Source organism: Urocitellus parryii, chromosome 2, assembly GCF_045843805.1.
Source record: "Urocitellus parryii isolate mUroPar1 chromosome 2, mUroPar1.hap1, whole genome shotgun sequence".
NCBI lineage: Eukaryota > Metazoa > Chordata > Mammalia > Rodentia > Sciuridae > Urocitellus > Urocitellus parryii.
This window is the reverse complement of record NC_135532.1, coordinates 127913277-127935265: the sequence shown is the minus strand read 5'-3', so window position 1 is coordinate 127935265 and position 21989 is coordinate 127913277. Positions and strand designations below refer to the sequence as shown.

Below are 21989 nucleotides of genomic sequence, written 5' to 3'. Positions count from 1 at the left end.
TTTACATTACGTCAATATAAATATTGGTAACTCTCAAAATGCTGTGACCTAAGTTATGATTATCACAAATTATCAAGTAGACTTAACTTACATTTATCAAAGTCAGTTATTTTTGAATTACCAATGTTTAGAATTCTCAAACAAAAGTAATCGAGGGAGAACAAAAACTAACCTGATTCTTCTCTCCCTCAGTATATTATAATTATATCATATTATTCTCTATAAAAGTGAGTCATTAAGATTCAAGGAGGAGGATTAGGGGCAACATGTCTTCACAAGTTAAAATCAAAGCAACAGAAGTATAGCTGCTTGATAGGGTGGATGTCCATGGGAGAGTGCTGGAATGTAATAGTCAAGAGACAGAGACTTGGAGACAACCAGAGTTTTTGGATAGTGGAAGCGTGGGAGAAACCAAGCATCCAGCTGGAGGGAAGGCACCCGTCATCTGTGGGGGTTGGATGTGTAAGTGAGGTTCTCCCTCTAGCACAGAATTTGCCATCCTACAGAAGAATAAACAGAGTTTGCATGGTGAGCTGGCTCTGGAGAGAGTTTCAGTACTTCCTGATATTTTCTCACAGTGCTATATCTGGCAGTCATCTGGAGAAGGGTCTTATTGTGTAAGTTATAGCCCTGAGGTTCAAGAGTTCCCTGCATTTTCCTATCTCCCGCCATCTGCCCCCTCCCCAGCAATATGTGGCAATATGTGGCTCAGCAGGTGGCCACTCTAAGAGTCAGTTCGCCCTGGAGGAGGGACTGTAACTTAGACCAACTGAGAATCCTATGTGATGAAAAATGAGGGGGAATGGAAGGCACTTTCTTTTAAAATCAGCAGTTTGGGCGTCCTGCTGTCAAGAGCCTGGGGTTGTGAATAGTCTTCTGTGATTTTCTGAGGGAACCAAGTCTGGTAGCACCAGTCATGCAAAGTGAATCTTGCAGATCCCACCTTTCCTTCTCCCAGTGCAGTTCTTTTGCCATTCCCTTGGCTGGTGGGGTTGGTGAGAGATTTGCTGCAGAGCCAGAGCTGGCCCCACTTTCAGAGAAAGCAGCCCACAAAGTTCTGGAGAGAATCCTAGGGGGATTCCTCATTCCAAGACAGTTGACAAAAGCTGCAGCACTGATGTGAACCTTGCCCTTGAAGACTGCAGCTCTAAAACCCCCAGAGTTTTTGCCAGGTGAGTTCAGCCTTCCGCTGGACCACTGACATACTGTGATATTGGCATTTTTCCCACCCCAGGAGTGTGCAGCTCAAAAAGTTCCAGAAGGAATCTTTATTCACTCTCTAAGTTAGCTTATTCCAGGAAGCAGATCAGCTGAGAGGAGTTGCAACTGGTTCAGCTACAAATCACTTCTGCTAGTCACCAGGCAAGAAAGAAAAGGGGGGTGAATAACTCCCAAATTTCACTCTGTCTATGGAATGAATGCACAGCCCAAGAAGACACAGAGAGAAGCTTTGATCTGCATAGGTGCCCAGGGTCCTTTCAAGTACCTGGATGGAGAGGAAGTTTTTGTTTTCTATTAATATTTTTATTCTTAATGTTGAAGCTGTTTTTGTTTGTTTGTTTGCTTGTTGTGTCTCTTTTTTCTCTCTAGTTTTTTTTTTAAATTTTTACTCCTTCATTATTTTTCTTTCCCTTTTATTCTTTGTTCCTAGTTCAGTTTCTCATCTGCTTTTCGTTTCTCTCTTTTTTTTTTCTTGGAAAATTTTAATTATTTTTTCTTTTTTCCCTTTAACAAATTTTTTTCTGTTATCATTTTAAATTTATTTTATTCTACATCACATTTTCCCCTGTATTTTCTATTTGTTTTTCTGTTGCTTTTTATTTATTTGTTTTTTCTTTTGCCGGGAATTGAGTCTGGGACTTTGGACCCATTGGGTGGGTCCTCTGCCACTGAACTACAATCCTGGCTCAACTGAGAGGAAGTACACTTTGTTGCAGGCACAACCTAGTCCTGCTCAAAACTTGGTGATACTTCAACTTAAAGAAAAGGTGTGTGTGGGCGGGGTGGGAAGTTCCCAGCCAATGACCTGTCCCTAAGCAGGCATAACAAGTGGAATCTTATGGCTTGCTTCTGGGCACTCATCCCCATAGCAATAACAGAAATATAACACAAAAACTGTCTGGACACTGAACTTATGAAGATCGTCACCATTGGTAACTGTTTCACCCTATTAGATTGCACATTTTTTAAAAGACTAGAGATAAGTGCCACAGAGGGGAGCGGTGACCCTGGACTCTGCATCTCCCCATGACACACCAGGGCACTAGTGTCTGTACAGAGAATAAAAGATTCAGGACCTTCATCATGACTGGAAAAGCCAGTACCAGAACTGTTTTCAAGTAACTCAATCAGTATCAACTGTATCTGAGAAACCCCTATCACCTGCTAGGTGCTTCCACTCCCAGAGTATCAAAGACAGGTTCACCCCACTTATTCCACTGCCTATACCACACCTGCCTGAATTACCAGAAGGACTCTCTCTTGTGAGACTGACAGAAAAAGGAGGCTTCTCATACCCTGACATTGTATATATTATGCCAAAAGACTCTCAATACAGCCTCAGAAGCCATAGGGAGACTGTACTACGAAGTCCAATTGGAGTAAAACTCAAAACTACACAGAAAACTGATACCCAAAGACACTTTCTCAAGAGAACATTGCTTACCAAGAGGATCCTCCCATAAAGGTGGAAGAGATAGCCATACCAACAGATGCACAAATTTCAACATAGGATCTAAAAAATATGAAAAAAACAGCATAAAATGACATGTCCTAAAGTTAAATAACACCATAGTAACAGATTTCAGAGGTACCAAAGTGGATGAAATGCTGGATAAAGAATTCAAATAATGATTTTGGAAAAGCTCAATGAAATCCAAGAGAAGAAAACAGCTGAATGACCTAAGAAAGACAGTGTAGAATGTGAATGAGCATTTCAATAGAAATTTTGAAAAGAGAAATTGAAGTCTTGGAAATGAAAAACTCAAGTCAGATTTAAAAAAAACAAACAAACTCAGTTGAAAGCCCCAACAATAGACTAAATCAATCAAAGGAATAGTGGAGCTTGAAAACTACTGAACACTAAATTTGCATTCAGATAGCAATAAAGAATAAAAACAAGAATGAAGAGAGCACTCAAGATATCTGAGCACCATTAAAGCCAAAGATCTGCTCTATTGGCATACTGGAGGGAGAAGAGCCACAGGCTGAGACAGAGATAACCTGCAGTGAAATAATAGTAGAATACTTCCCAAATTTTAAGAAAGATCTGGGCATCAAGAACTCTGGAAGAGATGACCAGAAAATAACCTGCCCATGACATATTATAGCTAAATTGCTAAAAGTATAGGACAAAGAAAAAATATTAAAAGGTACAAGAGGACCAAATCACATTTAAAAGCAAGACCATTAGATTAAAAACAGATTTCTTAGAAGAAACCCTAAAGGCAGGAAGGACATAGAAAATGTATTTCATGTCTTAAAAGAAAATAGTTGCAACCCAAGAGTAATATATCCAGCAATATTACCCTTCAGAAATAAGGACCTTCTAAGGTAAGCATAAATTAAGGGAATTCATGACCACTAACTCAGTATTTCAGAAGATACCATAGTGAACTCTACACGCTGATAAGGGGGGAAAAATAATGTACATAATCATGACAGCATGAGAACGAATAAATCTCACTAAAACAATGGACATGCAAATGGAATATAGGAGAGAAGCAAACATTACTAATATAGTCAGTCATCAAATGTAAAAGATGAATAAGAGAGAAACATATATAGAATATTCAAAACAACCAGAAAAAAAAATCAGTCAAGTGCTCAGAAGTCCACACCTTTCCATAATACTCCTGAATGTAAATCATCTCAATTTACCAATTAAAAGAGATTGATTGGATAAATCAGTCACAATGGGTTTAAAAAAACAAGAACCAACAATATGCTGTGTCTTAGTTACCTTTTTCAGCATTGTGATTAAACTACCCAACAAGAGCAACTCAGAGAAGGAAAAGTTTATTTTGGCTCAAGGTTTTAGAGGTTGAGTCCATGATTAACTGACCCCACTGGGTCTGAGATGAGGCAGAACCTCATGGTAGAAGGGAGTATTGGAAGATTACCTCTAGATAGGGGTGGGAGAGAAAGGTAGGGAGAAGGGGAATAGCATGGATGGTGGAAGGAGATCCTCATCATTATACAAAATACATGTATGAAGATGTGAATCTGGTGTCAACATACCTTATATACAAACAAAGATATGATAAATTGTAGTATAAAGATGTATTAAGAATTGTAATGCAAAAAAAGAGGGCTCATGTATAATGGCATAATTTGGTGTGAACATACTTTATATACAGAGTTACAAAAAATTGTGATGTGAATGGATAATTATGATTGTAATGCATTCCACTATTGTCATGTATGTAAGAAGTAAAAATAAATAGAGAACAAGGTGGGAAAAAAAAGGAAGCAATCAGCTCAGAACACGGCAACTGGGAAACAGAGAGCTCCACTCAGCAGGGACAAAATATAAACCCCAAAGGCATCCCCCAGTGACCTATTCCCCCCAGCCACATTTTACCTCCCTGTGTTTACCACCCAGTATAGTCCATATTTATTATATCAGTTGATATCCATTGGTTGATCCACTAATTAGGTTAAAATGTTCATAATCTAATCATTTCATCTCTGAACATTCTTGCATTGTCTCACACGTAAGTTTTTGGTGGACATCTCATATCTAAAGCATAACATGAAGCATGCAAGTTCACCTCAACTGCGAAGACAAATGCAGATTGAAAGTGAAATGATGTAAATGATATTTCAAGAAAATAAAATAAATGCACTGACAAAATAGATTTTATGAAAAAATCAGGAGGCAAAGGTGACTACATACCAATCATGAGAACAATTGGTCAAGAAGATATTTAATGACTATATACAATGAATGGCAGAGCACCCAATTTTCTGTAATAAGTACAACTTGACATAAAGAGAGATAGAACTGTATATAATGATTGTGAATGACTTCAATACACCACTTTTTAAAATATATTTTTTAGTTGTTGATAGACCTTTATTTTGTTTTTTTATATGTGGTGCTGAGAATTGAACCCAATGCCTTATATATGCCAGGCGAGTGTGCTACTGCTGAGCCCCAGCCCCAGCCCTCAGTATGCCACTTTTACCAATAGATAGGTCATCTAGACCCCCCCCCCCCAAAAAAAAATCAACAAACATCAGAATTAATTTGTACTATAGATCAAATGGACTTAATAGAAATCTACAGATTATTCGATTCAAATGATCCAGAATAATCCTTTATTTAAAATCAACATATGGAACTTCTTCCAAATGAGATTATACATTAGGCTGTATAAAAAGTTTTTAACAAATTAAAAAAATATAAATAATGTCTTATATTCCATCATATCAAAAGAGAATGAAGTGAGAAATCAACAGCAAGAGAAAAGTACAGAAATTCTGCAATCATATAGAGATTGAACAACATGCATTTTGAGCAAACAGTGTGTCATTGAAGAAACCAGAGAGGAAATTCAGAAATTTCTAAAATCAAACGAAATGGAATCTCAACATACTAAATGAAACCTGTGGTTTAGAGCAAAAGCAGTAATGAGAGGGAGGTTTATTGAAATGAATGCTTACATTAAAACAAAAACAAAAACCCCAAACCAAACAATAAGTAAATAAAGGCAGATGGTTTTATTTTATTTTATTTTTTTAGGATCATCAGCCAGATATATCATTTATTCATCAGAAAATACACACTGAGTTCAACCTGTGCCTCAGGTATGGCATCCTGTGCCAGGCACTTGGGAGGATGGTGGACAGGCATGGTTTCTTCTTCTTCTTTTAAACATTTAATTGATTTTATTATTTTAAATACATGACAGCAGATGCATTACAATTCTTATTACACATATAGAGCATGATTTTTCATATCTTTGTATATAAAGAATGTTCACACCAATTCATGTCTTTGTACATGTACTTTGTTGTTGTTGTTGGGTTTTTTTTTTTTTTTTGCATTACAAGGCAGAATTATTTTAAATAAACAGCTTAATAATGCATCTCAAGGTCTTAGCAAAAGAAGGACAAATTAAACCCAAAGTAGTAGATGGAAAGAGATAGCAAAGATCAGAGCATAAAATCAAATGGGGACTAAAAGAATAATGCAAGGGATCAATGAAAGAGTTGGTTCTTTGAAAAGATAAACAAAACTGACAAACTTTTAGCTTACGTAACCAAAAGAAAGGGGGAAAATAAAAATTTAAATCAAAGATGAAGAAGGAGATATTGCAATAGATGCCACTGAAATTCAAAAAATCATTAGAGAATATTTTGGAAAACTGTATTCCAGTAAATTGAAAAATCTAAAAGAAATGGGCAAATTTCTGGACATGTATGACCTACTAAAACTGAACCAAGAAAATTAAAAAAAAAAAAAAACAACAAAAAATCCACCAATAGCCAGAAACGAGACAGAATTAATAACAAAAATCTCTCAGCAAAGAAAATGCCAGGATTTCCCTGGACTTTCAAAGAACTAACAGCAAGCACACCAGTCTATCCTATGAAATAGAAAGGGAAGAAAGCCTTTTAAAGCCATTCCTATGAAACTATTATTAGCCTGCAACCAAAACCAGAACTACAGATCAATATCCCTGGTAAACTTAGATACAAAATTCCTCAATATCTTGGCTATTGGTATATACCTATAATTCAAAATACTTGGGAAGCTGAAGTAGAAGGATTACAAAATTGAGGCCAGCCTGGGCTACTTAATCAGACTGTGTCTCAAAGTTAAAAATTAATGAAAAGGGCTACATCACTCTATGGTATTGTGCTTGCTTTACATGCATGAATCCTTGTATTCAGTTATCAGTACTGAAAAACAAACCAACCTCAATAAAATACTTGGAAATCAAATTCAACAGCCCACTAAGGAGCATATGCTAGAATCAAATTGGTTTCACTCCAGGCAAGTAAAGATGGTTCAACCTACAAAAAATCAATAAATATAGCACATAAATAATATCAAGAATAAAATCTTGTGAACACTGTAGTAGATATACAATAAGCTTTGGGTGATATTCCACATCCCTTCATGATAAAAATTGTGATAAAATTAGTTACAGAAGGATCATACCTCAACAACAACAAAAAAGACTATATGTGACAAACCCATATCTAATACTGAAAGCCAGGGTGCCTACTCTCATCATTTATATGTATTAGAAATTTTAATACACATAAGAATTAAAGAACCAAATCATGTCATTTGCAGGATGGAGAGAACTAAGCAAAATAAACCAGACCTGGGAAAACAAAAAATTTCACATATGTTTTCTCTCATATGTGAAAACTAAAACCATAAAAATTAAAAATGAGACCTGAAAGTAGAAGAGGGACTATTAGTAAACAGGAAGAGGACTGGGAGAAGGTGGGGGAGATGGGAAGACATGGGAGGGTAGAAGCGATGGTGAACATGACTGATGCATGATATATACATATATGGAAACTTCACAATGAAATCTGTTGATTTGCACAATTTATATGTGTTAATTTCATAAAAGTTCAGTAGAGAAAAATTAAAACCTTAAAATTAAAACACAAATGCATCTTACTAATTAAAAAAGCGAGTCTAATATATAAATAATATAGAATTTAACTAAATGCCCTCAGCTTTGAAGGTAAATAGTAGGAGTACTCCACTGTATGATTTTACTGGGAATTTTTCATTTAACAATATATTTATTCAGCACATTTTCTGAGTTACCACTAGTAAATTGAAGTATTGTGCTTGCTTGTATGGAAGATTAAGAATAATGAGAACTGGCTCATTCCCTTAACTTCAGGATTTGAGCTTCAGAATATATCTGAGTTTGATTCTCCTTTCCCTTGTCTTCTTCCTCCCTTTCCTTTCTCTTTGCTCACCTCGTCACACACATACAACTGGACTTTGCTGTGATATTGCTTACTGTTATCCAGATGTAGATATAGTATGAGTCATACAACACTTACTAAAAGCAACATGACATAGAGGATGCTTTCTAAATATTTTTGAACATTTTTCTCTTTTATATTAGAATCACTAAAATGGGATGTTGTATATTACAATCTTATACAATTCTAAACATAAAATTGACTGGAAAGGTGAGAAAATGTTTCCTAAATGTGTATTAAGTGTCATTTGCTATGTAATTAAAATATGTAATTAAAAATATTCTTTCCTCCATAAAGTTTCTTTGGGTTAGGAAGTGTCTTTGCAGAATGTTTGTAGCAACCTGTAAACTATTTTTGCTCTCTTTATTGAGCAATAATTGACAGATACCAATTATATACAATTGGTGTGCAGGTATGCAATAGCATGTTTTGATATACATAAACTTTGTGAAACAATCTTCAAAGGCAAGCTAATGAGCATATCAATCACTTCACACCACCAATTTCTTTTTCTTTCTTTTTTTAAAGTTTTGTGGTAAGAACACTTGTAATTCTGTCAGCATCACATTTCCTAGTTTTGATTGCAGAAGAGGAAAGGTTGGCAAGCCACAAATAGTAAGATGATCTTTAAGTTCCCAGTGAATCTCAGATTATAGAACAAACATTCATCTCTAAAAGTTAGTATGAATGAATTACATAAGTATACAACTCAATGAGCATATAGCCTACGTGGATTCTGGACAGGTTTCTCCAAATATAGGGGTTCTTCTCTTACTTAATGTTATATATATGTACATAACATTATATAAATCATACATACATATATACGTATATATACATAATACATATATATATATATATATAAACATTAAGTAAGAATTTTAAAAAATGTCTATTTGATGTTTGTGTTGCTTTTTTATATTGCCCTCCTCTTAGTGGACAATACTCTCTTTGGGCAAGTCATGGGAAGTACATTTTCTACTAGGAAAGTGGAATGGTGTTATTGGTACTTGGCAAAACATGCACAGACCACCTGTACCAGAAACTAAACCTACGTTGCTCTTACTCTGTTTTTATATAACCATATTTCACCCACTAAGATAGCTAGGGAATGAAGGACTTTGAAGGAGACAATATTTTCCAGATAATTTAAGTAAGTTTGTCTATTCAGGAAACAAAGTTACAAATCAATAAGTTATTTTTTTTTAAGATTCCACATGTTAGTGAAATCAGGCAGTTTTTTTCTGTCTGTGCCTGGCTTATTTCACTTGCATAATGTCCTCTAGGTTTATCCCTGTCGTTGAGAATTACATTATCTCCTTTTTACGCTGAATGATATTCCACTATATGTATATTGTTGCTGTTACTACAAGTAAACATAAGAGTGTTAACTATATGAGGTAATGAGCATGTTGACACGATTGGCACCAGTATTCATTGCACTATGAATATATCTATTATATGTACACGTTTATATATTAAATCATGTATTCCTTAAATACAGGTAATGTTGAATGAATGAAATTTGTTTTTTGGAAAAATTATTTCAAAATGTTTGACATACTCTTATCTTAGTAGACAAAGTGCCGTGAATATAGTTCCACTCTTTATTAGTTAGCCATGCCCATGATTTTGATTTCCTGTGATTATAACAGTTAATAAGAAGAGGTCTCAACTAGCTGATGTCAATTGTATAACCCAACATCCCCCCTAAAAAGGTCACTGTTCTGGTTAGTGCTTCCCTGTTGTTTAATGTCATGGCCTTGCTTGTTCCCTGCCATCGCATCTTGGTTTCTGTTGTCCCTTTGGCTTTGTGTCCTTCTCCTCCTGTTACTGTTTGTCATTTAGCCTTGTAGTTTTTTTCAGTCACCTTGCCTTTATTCTCCCCTTATTTCTGTTATCTCCCCACCCACTACCTGCCTTGGCCTTGACAGTCACTTGGCTAGTCAACAAGGGGCCATTTATTTCAGCCTAGCTCTCTTTTGGCCAGTGATACTGTATTTGTGGTTTTCACCATTTTGGTAACTATTAAAGTCACGAGGCTTTGTTAACTTCTGAAACCTTACATAATTTGAGAAGTCAGGGCAGCTATCTTATGGGTGCATAGTAAGTATTACTGTATAAAAAGCAAGTTTTCTTGGCTAACGGCTGTTATACTTCTTTAACCTATGATGCCACTTCTAGTTATTATAAAATGTAGCTAAATTTGATAGTTGCAAACCTACAAACCATTTCAGCTACTATTCTATGGCCCAGTTAGTCTTGTGATTCAGTCACTACTGACCATTTTTTTTTTTTTGGTACCAGCATATCTTGTTTTACTTAAGAGATAAATCCCTGAAAAATTGAAAGCAAACAGTTACTATATCCATGTTGACTCACACTATAATTTCAAAGGGTGTTTCTTTTGACTTATGATTGATTTGTACTTGGCAGTGATCCAGAGCATTTCAAATTTATTTGCCTTCTCCAACCTCTGTTAAATAGTTAATTATCTGCAAAACAAAGCATAGATGCATGAGAGGAATTACTTAGTAAAAAAATTAACTTCTGTATTTAGAAAATCGTCAACACTGAGGGTTGAGATGAAGATTTTTTTTTCCCAGATGATAAATAAGTTCTTAATATGTGAGGCAATCCTATTTCCTTCTAACAACATATAATCATACAGAAGAGACAAAGTTAATCAGAGGGAAAAGAAGATTGGGAAAAACAAACAAAAGGCATTCTATTGTGAAAAGTATGGTATGCACAAGGGAGGTTAGGTTGGGAAATCATTAGTAGATTGTGGTATCTTTTCTTAATTGAAATGAAGATGTTCTTGACTGGATAAAGAAACCTTGAAAAAGGGGATGATTAGTAATGAGAGAGAAAATCAAGGTCAAATTCCCATGTTTTCGGGTATGAGCCCTTTTTTCTCAAAGGAATGCCTGTATAAATATGATCATAATTGGGAATGTTGGGAATGTATATTGAGCAAACTTGTAAGAATGTAATCACTGGACTCAGCCTCAGTTAATGTCAGAATACAGTTTACACATGGTAACTTTATAGATTTTTTTTTAACTGACAATGACCAATGTTGGCTTTTAGGCATCACATTATTAGTATCTTGTTAATATTAAGAACAACACAGCATTTTCAGATCATCACTAATCACTTGGGATAATATCATAATTACCTGGATGATCTTACCAGGACCAGTTTTAAATGCTATGTATATGCATCTGTAGATTTGATAGCAGACCCCAGGGCCTCAAGTACATTAAGTCCTCACTCCTCTGCTGCCAGAACATTGTCTGCTGATGGGCTACCATTGAAGACCTTCCCAGGAGTCTCCCTTTCCCAGAGGGAACTGCCTGCTGCTTCTTACATCATATCCCTCCTAGAGGCAGTCTTGTCTTTATTTTCTTTTACTATAACTTAATTCCATCGACTGGATAATTTGTAAAGAATAAAAATTTACTCAGCTCATGGTTTGGAGGCTGGATACTTGAAGGGGCTGCATCTGATGGGGGCTTTCTTGCTGACATGAACTCTCTCTAGAGTCCTGAGGTCATACAGGGCATTGTGTAGTAAGAGTGGTGCATGGAAGAGAGCCTCACCTGTTTTTATACTAAATCCAGACACAAGATACACCTGTTAGTGCATTAATCTTTTAATCAATGAATAGATTATTTCACCCATAAAGTCTCTGTCCTCAGGACCCAATCACCTCTTAAAGATCTCACAGGGTCCCACCTATTAATATTTCACAATGGGGATTAAGTTGCAACTTGAGTTTCAGTAGGAACACCCAAATCATAGTTCAGCCCAGTAGAATCCCAATAGCTCCCTCGCCTCCATTTGGCACAACTCTGATGGGCCTTTACAATTCCTCTTTTGTGATTGGCTTTGGAGTTCATCTTTCTCTTTGTCCAATACCCCTTCCTTTACTTGCTTACAAGTGTGGTTCTCAGAGCACTCTCTAGTAAAACTCAGGGAGGCAAATCTCAGCAGTTATTTTCTGTGAAAACTGGACACATGATGATACAGAGTTCAGAGTGAAATTACAGGTAATTGTTAGCATAATTTTAGAGTTCACTGGGATTTTTGAAGGTTAGTACATAGTATATTTTCCTTTGCTTTCCAAATCATGAACCAATTGAGAAATACATATTGGAGTCAGAAGGTAGAAATGAAAATATTTACTTTATTATTATTGACACAATCAGAATTGGTGTTTGACACATGGATATTAAAACAAATTTAACTTCCTGATGTTTTCTTGTATTGAATGTGTTTTCTCCAAGCTGTAGACATTTTCTATAGAAAGAGCCTACCCCAAATGTCATGGCTATCCAGATGATAATATCCTTGGCATGCAGCACTTAAGAGAACCCAGAAGGGGCGGAGCTGAGAATGCTCATTTCTTCTCTTAAAGTCATCAATAAAATAGAAATATGCAAATATTCCTCTCCAATTGAATTGTTATAATTCACATGATTTAAGAGTCCAGGTTACAAAAAATTTCTGAAAAAATGTAAAGCTGCTATTTATAAATACTAGATAATACTGTAATAAGAGCAAGTTAACATGTATACGAACTACTGAGGCTTCTCATTTTCAAACTGGTTTCTTTAATATGAATGAGGCTTATTCATTTCACTTTAGTCTGTGTGCACTGTCCTTCAGTATGATTGCTATCACTTTGTACTTCCTCTATCCAAGGATTTTTTGAAAGTATATTCCTACCGATTTCATTCTTTTGTACTTCTGATAAATTTTAAATCATGTTAGAAGGATTATTTCTGTCTTGTTCACCACTGTATTCTCAGTGTCTGTACCTGATCTACATAAATCAGTTTTTAAGTGAATTAAAATATGATTGAATCTCTAATGATATGATCAACCTCCTGAAAAAATTAAAATTATATTTTAGGTTGCAAAGTTTGGTTTTCTCTGAATTTTGAAATTTTTAGAATTCATTGACCAAATATTAATTAATATAATTTATGCTAATGTGCCATGTTGATGAAGGGTTTAAAACAAAATACATTCTCTTAAGGTTCAGAATTTGATCTTTAGTTGACTTTCTTATTCTTTTTCTGGGAAGCAGAAAAAGGTTCCTAGGTAATATACTTAATGTGAATAAAACTTCCGATTGAAAAATTTTGTCTGAACAGAAAAACTATGCATACATCCAAATGAGAGCTCCCTGAGTGTGATTAGCTTTGTAACTGGCACATCCACTGTGGGATTCTGGAAGCCATGAGATTGAGATGAACTCTAGTGGGAAGTGAGAATCATAAGCCTCATATATGCCTCTCATATATTACCTCATATATACCTCTCACTGTATGAGCTTTTCCTCTTCTTTATCTCCTGCAAGACTCCCACTAGAAATGAACAAGGGCTACTTTTCTGCTGGCCAGCTGATACTCCTGCCCTTATTCTTCAGAGTAGATAGATGCCAATAGAGGTTTGATGGTAGCTTTGAGAATTTGAAAGTTAGTTAACTGGGGCAGCAGTGCCTTTAAGTTTTTGATTGATTAGAATTTCAAAAGATAGATTGGGACACTCAAAAGATCAATGAAAAACAATTGTCCAGGATTCCCTACAAGATTTCTTTTAAAAAATGCTTTGGTAAGATATAATTTATATGCCATAAATTTATTCAAATTAAAGTAGGTTTTAGCATATTCACAGATATGTGAACTATCAGCACAAATCATTTTTGAACATTGTCACCTCAAAAAAAAAAAAAAAACACTTCATATCCTTTTGCTACTATCCTCATCCTCCCATTATCTGACCCTTCTGACATCCCACTTATCTAGTTTCTATCTCTATAGATTAACCTATATTGAACATTTTTGGGGGTGGGTGGATGAGTACTGAGGATTGAACTCAGGGGCACTCGACCACAATATACATCCCTAGCCCTATTGTATTTTATTTAGAGACAGGGTCTCACCGAGTTGCTTAGCATCTCGCCTTTGCTGAGGCTGGCTTTGAACTCAAGATCCTCCTGTCTCAAGCTCCCATACTGCTGGGATTACAGGTGTATGCCACCACCCCTGGCTATATATATTGAACATTTTATAAGAAAGGAATAATATATATGTAGTCTTTTATGATTGTTTTCTTTTACTTGCATAATGTTTTCTAGGTTTATTCATGTTGTAGCACATTTCAGTTTTACATTTATTTTTTGTGTCAAATGACATTCCATTGTATGGATATAACCATAATTCATTGATTCATCATATAATAGATATTTAGGTTGTTTCTACCTTTGAACTACTAGGAATATGCTGTTATGAATATGTGTAAAACAACGTTTTGCATGTACTTGTATTTCAAATTTTTCTTGACTACATCACTGGTAGTAGAAATACTGAATTATATGGTTGCTCGTTTTTTGACTGAGGAACTGTCAGACTATTTTCCAAAGTGACTACAACATTGGTAAAGAGTTGGGAGAACTTAAATGGCTTAGGGAATATATTATAGAAGCAAGTGACAGACAGACTAACTGATAAACCAGAGTGTAGCTAAAGTGTAAGGCCTGAATCAGTCAGAGATGACCTAACTTAATCTCAAAAGGAAAGGAGGGTGTCCCTGTGTTGTTTGTGTTAAGGGGAATCTTAGTAGATAGAACTCATATATGTATCTCAGAGCTCTGAAGGGCTACTATAAGGAACAGATTAAACAGCAACAGACATACAAGGATTCTGCTCATAGCAGGTGCTACTTATATCAAGCTTTATTAATCAGGATGAAGTAATAATAGAAATTCAACCCTTCACCTACACCATTTACATTAAATGCCTAGAAAACTAAATTACATTAGTGACCATGAATCCAAAGAATTACTAGTTTAAGGATTTTTCCCCCACAGTCTTACTGGATATAATTGAAATAAAAAATTTCATTTAATATATAAAAATAATATTTTGACATATGCATACACCCATGATATCATCACAATTATGAAATTAAACATATCTATTACCTCTACATGTTCTCTGTGTCCCCTTGTTGTGTGTGTGAACATGTGTGCATGTGGTAAGAACACAATGTGAACCTAGAAGGTGTGCTAAGTGGAATAAGTAAGGAACAAAAGAACAAATGTTGTATAATTCCACTTATGTGAGGTATCTAAAATAGATACCTTAGGGTGATATATCTAAATAAAACCTTACAGAAGCAGAATAAAATAGTGTTACTAATGAATAGGAGGGAGAAGAAATGGGAAGATTTTGTTCAATGGGAATGAAATTAAAGTTAACAAGATGAATAAGTCCTAGGGATCTGTTGGTCAACACAGTGCATGTAATTAACAATATAGCATTGTTGAAAACAACTTAGGGCTATTTTCAATAATGGTATAGTAATATACACATTGGAAGACTTTTGATATAAAACAGTGAATTAAAGTTTTAGAGCTCAATTTATCAGAGCATGTTTGGAAATAGTGACTTCCTCCTAATCCAAATAGAGGATAGTAGAATATCAAATTTGGAGGAGACTGTAAAGGTCATTAGTCTAACCAAATGTCTGAACTTTACTCAATCATATTGATGCTGGATATTTGAGGATCCTTTATAATTTGCAGGTGCTACCTATTTCGGCACTTGATATTTTTCCATGGAGTTTGGAAAGTTTTACAGGAGTTTTGTTTGCTATATTTTATGTTCATTGGTCTTTATGGAGTAAAAATTGTCCAATTGTGATGCATGAGCAATACTATATTTAAAAGCCAAATATGGCAAATTTTTGATTGCTATTTGTTAGTGAGTTTTCCCATCTATGTTGAAAAATCTGTTATTCAAATCATTGCATACAAAATCATTTGTTCCTCATGTAGCTCAAATATGAGTAATTGCTGAGAACAGCTAACTCATCTGGATGAATTATACATGTAATATTAGTTGAAAACAACAGTAAGTACTTTGGTAAGATAATTAATATAGTGCATAATTACATGGCATCAAAACTGCAAATAAAAGCAAGATTGCAGGTGTGAATTTCCTGCATGGCTTTTTTTTGCTATACTGACTTGATTTTAAGATCGGTAAGTAGAATTTTTTATTATTATAATCAAATTTAAAAGGCACAATTATTTATCTCTAAATCATGCTATTTTCCTTGATACGAGGTAATTAAAAATTTTGACAATACATTACTTTACAAGCTATTACATATTGTTAACTTGTCTTAATTTAAAATGTTTTAACTGGATTGTATGTGTTTTATTTCATTATTTTCTGGTATTATTTTATGATTGTACTAAATTGTAATAATGATTATACTTAATAGTTCAGATTAGTTATATTTGGCATCATTTATTGAATAATAAATTATATTTGTAGTAAAATGTATACATCCAAATCCTTGCTCATTTTCATTATCTCTTTTTGTGTCAAGGATGCATAATAATATGTAAATCATTGATTAATAAAACCTGATAAAAATCAGACCTTTACAGGAAAGGTAAATCTAAGGATCTTAAGTTCTGCTTCAACATAACTATGTTTCTGGAATAAGCAATAAACTTCAGCCACATGAATTTTACACTTCCAGGATATGATTCCTGTCTAGCTTGCCATAAGTTATTTCTATACCATTGATTTGTTGTACTATTCATGCAAATACCATATCTATTTTTATAAATATGATGAGCAGAACTAGATTTAAAAACATGATTCTGCTGTGAGTCCCCCCATCACAATTTTCTTTCACCATATAAATATTTAGTTTTCTCTTGTTTCTTTGTGAATTTATATAGAAAAATTTCCTCAACTTCTGTCTTTCTTTTTCAGCTTTCTGCTTTATGGAAATCCCCTCTTTTTGCTTTTCAACTTTTTACTTCTCTTCCTGGACCAAAGTTAACTTTTTCTTTTTTTTCCTTCTGTTCCTAATAGTAGATGAAACCTTTTATGGATATCTCTCTTTTTAAGCTTCATAGAATATTCAGAGTTGATTATGGGAAATCTATTTTTAGAGAATAAATTTATGCTAAGATTATCTGTAGAGTTTTTTTAAGATAAATAAGTCTTGAACACTGTTTTGGTGAGTTTTAATTTTTTAAAAAGTTTATTTTACTAAAAACTAAAATATAATTCTTCATTACATGTGTGTAGTTGGTTAACACAGCACTATTCCTAAACATCCTTTCATTCTGGAAACATCTTTTCATTCCCCACCTAATTAACAAGATTTGAAAGAAAATTAAGGTTCAGGGAAGGTCACTCAAATCCTGTGGTACTTTGTTCCTGGAACCCCAATAAAACAGGTTGGCAATACTAGTTAAAACATTAGCATACACCCTCAGGACTTCCTTCTCTGTGATGTAGATACTGTAGGACTTGCCTTCTAACAGATTATAACAACCTAAATTTTAAAAGAAAACATGTATCAAGATTTAATCTCCTTTATTAATCCATTATTTTGAATAGGGTGAGGTGTCTGCAATTTCTTATCTGCACTCATCTTTGCTAGATATCTCAACTTCATGGAAGCCATTAAAACAATCAGAACTTGTATTAAGAGTAGACTTTGCCATTTTCATCTTTTTAAAACTGTCTCCATATGTTGCTAAGGTTTTGGTTTAATTGTAAGAAAGCTTGTTCCTGATTATTTCAAAATAGTGAATTGCTGGAAAGGAAAAACTTAAGAACCAATAAGGACTCCAGAGTTTCGTAGTTATAATCCCCCTATTCCCCACTTGCGTGTGAAGTAATGCCCATCAAAGAAACCAGAACAAACTGTGGTTGGGAAAATATTTCCAACAAGAAGGAATATTTTCTCAAAAGTCTTGTTTTATTTTTTGTTGTTGTTGTTTAAGAATTATGTGTACATAATTTTTAAAATTTAAGTCAAGAATGGATAAAAATGTGGCATATATACACATGGAATATTACTCAGCAATAAAAGAGAATAAAATCATGGCATTTGCAAGTAAATGGATGGCATTGGAGAAGATAATGCTAAGTGAAGTTACCCAATCCCCCAAAAAACAAATGCCAAATTGCTGAGGGCCATTGCCAAGTAGGAATGAATGGGCTTGCCTTTGGACCCAGGTCATTTGCAGTGACATTGCTTGTATGCTTGAGTAAGGTGACCTTGCCCAAGGACCAGGGGGATCCAGGTTTAGGGTGTATTCTGCTGGGATTAGGGAGTATCCTGCTCCTTGGGTTTAGGGAGGTTCTAGGTTTAAGGTGTACCCTGCTGGGAATAGGGCATATCCTGCTGCCTCAGGCACGCCCGCTCCTTGAGTTCCAGTTGAGTTCTCGTGGGATTCAAAAAGTATTTGGGATTCGGAGCCTGGTTTTGCCCAGAACCTGTGTGTAGAGTGCAGGTGACAGTTCGAGAATAAAGAGTTGCTGTTTGAATCTACAAGGTGTGAGTGGCTCCTGATTTTGTGCCCAGCCAGACTGCGGCACCAAATGTTTTCTCTGATATAAGATGACTGACTCATAGTGGGGTAGGGAGGTGGGGAGCATGGGAGGAATAGATGAACTCTAGATAGGGCTGGGGGTGGGAGGGCAGGGGAGGGGGCAGCGGGTTAGAAAGGATGGTGGAATGTGATGGACATCATTATCCAAAGTACATGTATGAAGACATGAATTGGTGTGAACATATTTTATAAATAACCAGAGATATGAAAAATTGTGCTGTATATGTGTAACAAGAATTGTAATGCATCCTGCTGACATTTGTTTAAAAAAAAAAACAAGAAAAAGATTTAAATCAAGTAATTTTTTAAAGTCAAGTTTTAAATTTTAAATTTATTTTCACCTATACATAACATATAAAAGTTGTACTGATTTTTTTAAGTTTTACTTATTAATAGGTAAATTTAATATGTAACTTGATCTTCTTCAAATGATTTCATCTATTAAAGTCCCAACCATATTCAACAGTCACTGCCACCAATAGGTTTATAATGTTTTTCAAGTTCTTCTGTGACAATTTGTTTCTCTCTCTCTCTCTCTCTCTCTCTCTCTCTCTCTCTCTCTCTCTGTGTGTGTGTGTGTGTGTGTGTGTATGGGTGTATCTTTATAGTTATTTGCCAAGAAAAGTCAAATGATATAATAGTTCTTCTGCAGACTCTAGAATCTTCAGTTTTTAATGCAAGACTGTGTTTGCAATAAATCTTTCCTAAAATTTTACAACTAGAAAGTAGGTGAAAGTTAGCAATATAAAAGGAGAGATTCTCACTTTTCTTCAAACTTGCAAAGTAACATAGGTGTAAACTATGTGTGAACTTCTTTGAGCTGAAACTTCTGGATCACATAAGAAGGTATGGCTATGTCAACAGGATCATTAATATTTATTGCTGAATTGCTAGCAATTTGGATGATGATGGTAGTTACAGTTCTGAAACACTGACACGACCATAAAGTACATCATTTTTCTAACCAAACTGAAACTTTTGCTCTTGGACCTTAACTTTTACAAGGTGCCATCCATTCCAAAATGCTATACTCTTTACTTTGATTAATGATACATTGTCAGAGTGATGAATTCTTCTAGAGTGTAATTTGAAAGATAATATCATTCTAGGGGAAAAAAAGTTCAGGTAAGAATTTTAGAACAGTTACCAGATGAAATCCTACCATCACACAGTGTAGTGAAGGATGTGGGGAAATCTGGAAATACTTGCAGTAAATCATATTCTTTGGCTCTAGTTTAAGTTTCTATCCTACAGTGAAATACATGATTTACTATATGCCCTGAAACCTGTTTTGGTTTGATTTTAAAACACTTTTTTTAATATGTAGAGCAGTTGCACAGTTAATTTTATATACTTTCAGTATATAATCCTCCTATTGCTGCCTAGTAGTATTGCTATATTTAAATTTTCACATTTAGAAGATGAGAAGAAAAATGTCTTTGAGTTGAGTTTTAAAATTCAAAAGCATTTTGTTAATATATGGCATTGTGTTATACTTAATATAGTCTTTTATCTATTTTAAATATTGCAATAATATCTTTACATTCTTGTTCATTGGTTACTTATTACTTAAAATGATAGTTATATTACTGAGTGAAAGGTATTGTGTTTTGTAAATTTGTATGTGTCCTTTTAAATAGAGACAAAAACTTTTGGGACAGTGTCCCCAATGGCTGACAGTAATTCACCATGGGAATTACCTTTTATAAATTGGGAGAAACATCTATTTCCTACATTTTAATATGGGGGACTATAATTTATTTTTTATATCTGGTCAAATATAAAAATGGACAGGTGAAAATAAATTAAGAAGAACCCAAACTGTCTAATTTTTGCATAGGCTATCACATACAGAATAACAGTTTTATGAAGTTTTATTTTTTTAAAGTACTGAACAAGGTTTAAATATGTTAGACAAAAAATGTAACATGTCTGGTTTCAGGAAACCAAAGGTAAACTACATTTTTCTGTGTCATGAAAGTTAATGAAAATGCTAAAGAAAAAGTTAGGTTAGAAGATTTATTCTAATTCAAGCCCCAAGATTCTGCAGCCATTTGACATTGACCTAGGTCTTCTGAACTTCCCAGTCCTTGTGTATTTAATAGGGATCATAAATGTCAGCCCCCTCTCCTTGTATGAATATTTTAAAATTAAGAGAAAAAAGTATGCATACACAGTCTTCGAAGGAGAAAATTACATTTAAATGTATATGATGTTCTAGGAAAGAATATTCCCATTTACTGGATTTTATTTTTTTAGTTATTTGCCAAATTATAAGACTTTCAGATATTCAGATATAAAACTAAATTTTACCAATTACCCATATGTTTATCCTCTTTTTAGCAGGAGAACTGACTTAAAAGCCTTTGCTACTTCTGAGTTTTTTAACATGTTACCTAAAAATTATTAGAGTATTGAGAGCAGGATTCACTTTAAGACAGGACCAATCTTTTGGTTTGTGCTATTTAAAAATATATATTTGATAATTTTATCTTGGTAATTTTATGTAACATTAATACTATTGCTTTTGGTTTTATAACTAAAATGAAATTTAGACATCTTAAATATTTTTGAAATTGACAGATCTTTATTTTAGGCGATTTAAAATTAAGCTTATATGGATTACTGTGTTTTAAAAATATTGGTTAATATGTAGATATTTCTGGAAGCCTGGAGCATTAGCACTGGATTGAAATCCTGTTAAAAATGAGGACTGTATAGATCTATATATATATTTTTTTATAATCACTGGAACATTTTTGAGCAAATACCACAATACTGAGAGCAGTATATGTGAATAGGTCAAATTTTTCAGATTTTCATAGGTAATTCATTAATTCAGTGTGAAATAACACCAGTTAATTTGATGTTCACCAAATTTATTCCAGAATTAGATGGCATGAATCCTAATAGAGTTACAGAAGGTTATAACTGGATAGTTTCAGTGTAATTGTAGCTATTTAAATTGGTAACTAGATGAAAATTTTGAGAGTATTTCTATGGGAGAGTACAAAATAATTATTTCTGATCCCTGATGAATTTTTCCTCTGCCTTGCAGACATTTGCTAAGAAGTAAGATGTATTTCTTGTCTTCCTAATGCCAGGTTCTCTTAGAGCCTCTGAACAGCCTCAATCTTCCCCTGGGAATTTAGTTTGAGATCAGAAGGGGTCTGGAGGTCTGCAGACTAGCATAATTGCCGAGAGGAGACCTTTCAGAGAAAAAGACCTTTCCAAGAATTTCCTTTTCCTGGTCAGCCTCTCTGGAAGCATTCCCAAAGTCTCTTTTTTTTTTTAAAATTTTTTTTCTCAATTATTTTTTTTAATTCTATAGTTCTCCTTCTGTCCACACCATACTTTTTACTATTTTGTGATACACATATAAAGTTTTAAAAAACATTGCTTTTCTTTTTGTGAACTTATATATGAACTTATATGGTGTGACATACCAAAAGATGATGGAAAGGCACATCATGAGGGTTGGTACAGAGCTGTTCAGGGATTTACAGCTATAATGAGGGTGGAAACCTAAAACTGGGGAGGAGGAACATTCAGGGAAAGGTTTCTAGACCTGTGGGAG

General features: G+C 34.3%; 1 protein-coding gene across 1 annotated transcript in view; it reads left to right on the top strand.

The window, feature by feature from the left end:
• Positions 1 to 21989, top strand: part of Zbbx (zinc finger B-box domain containing) — a 124560-nt gene that overhangs the window by 27628 nt on the left and 74943 nt on the right. The window lies entirely within an intron of this gene.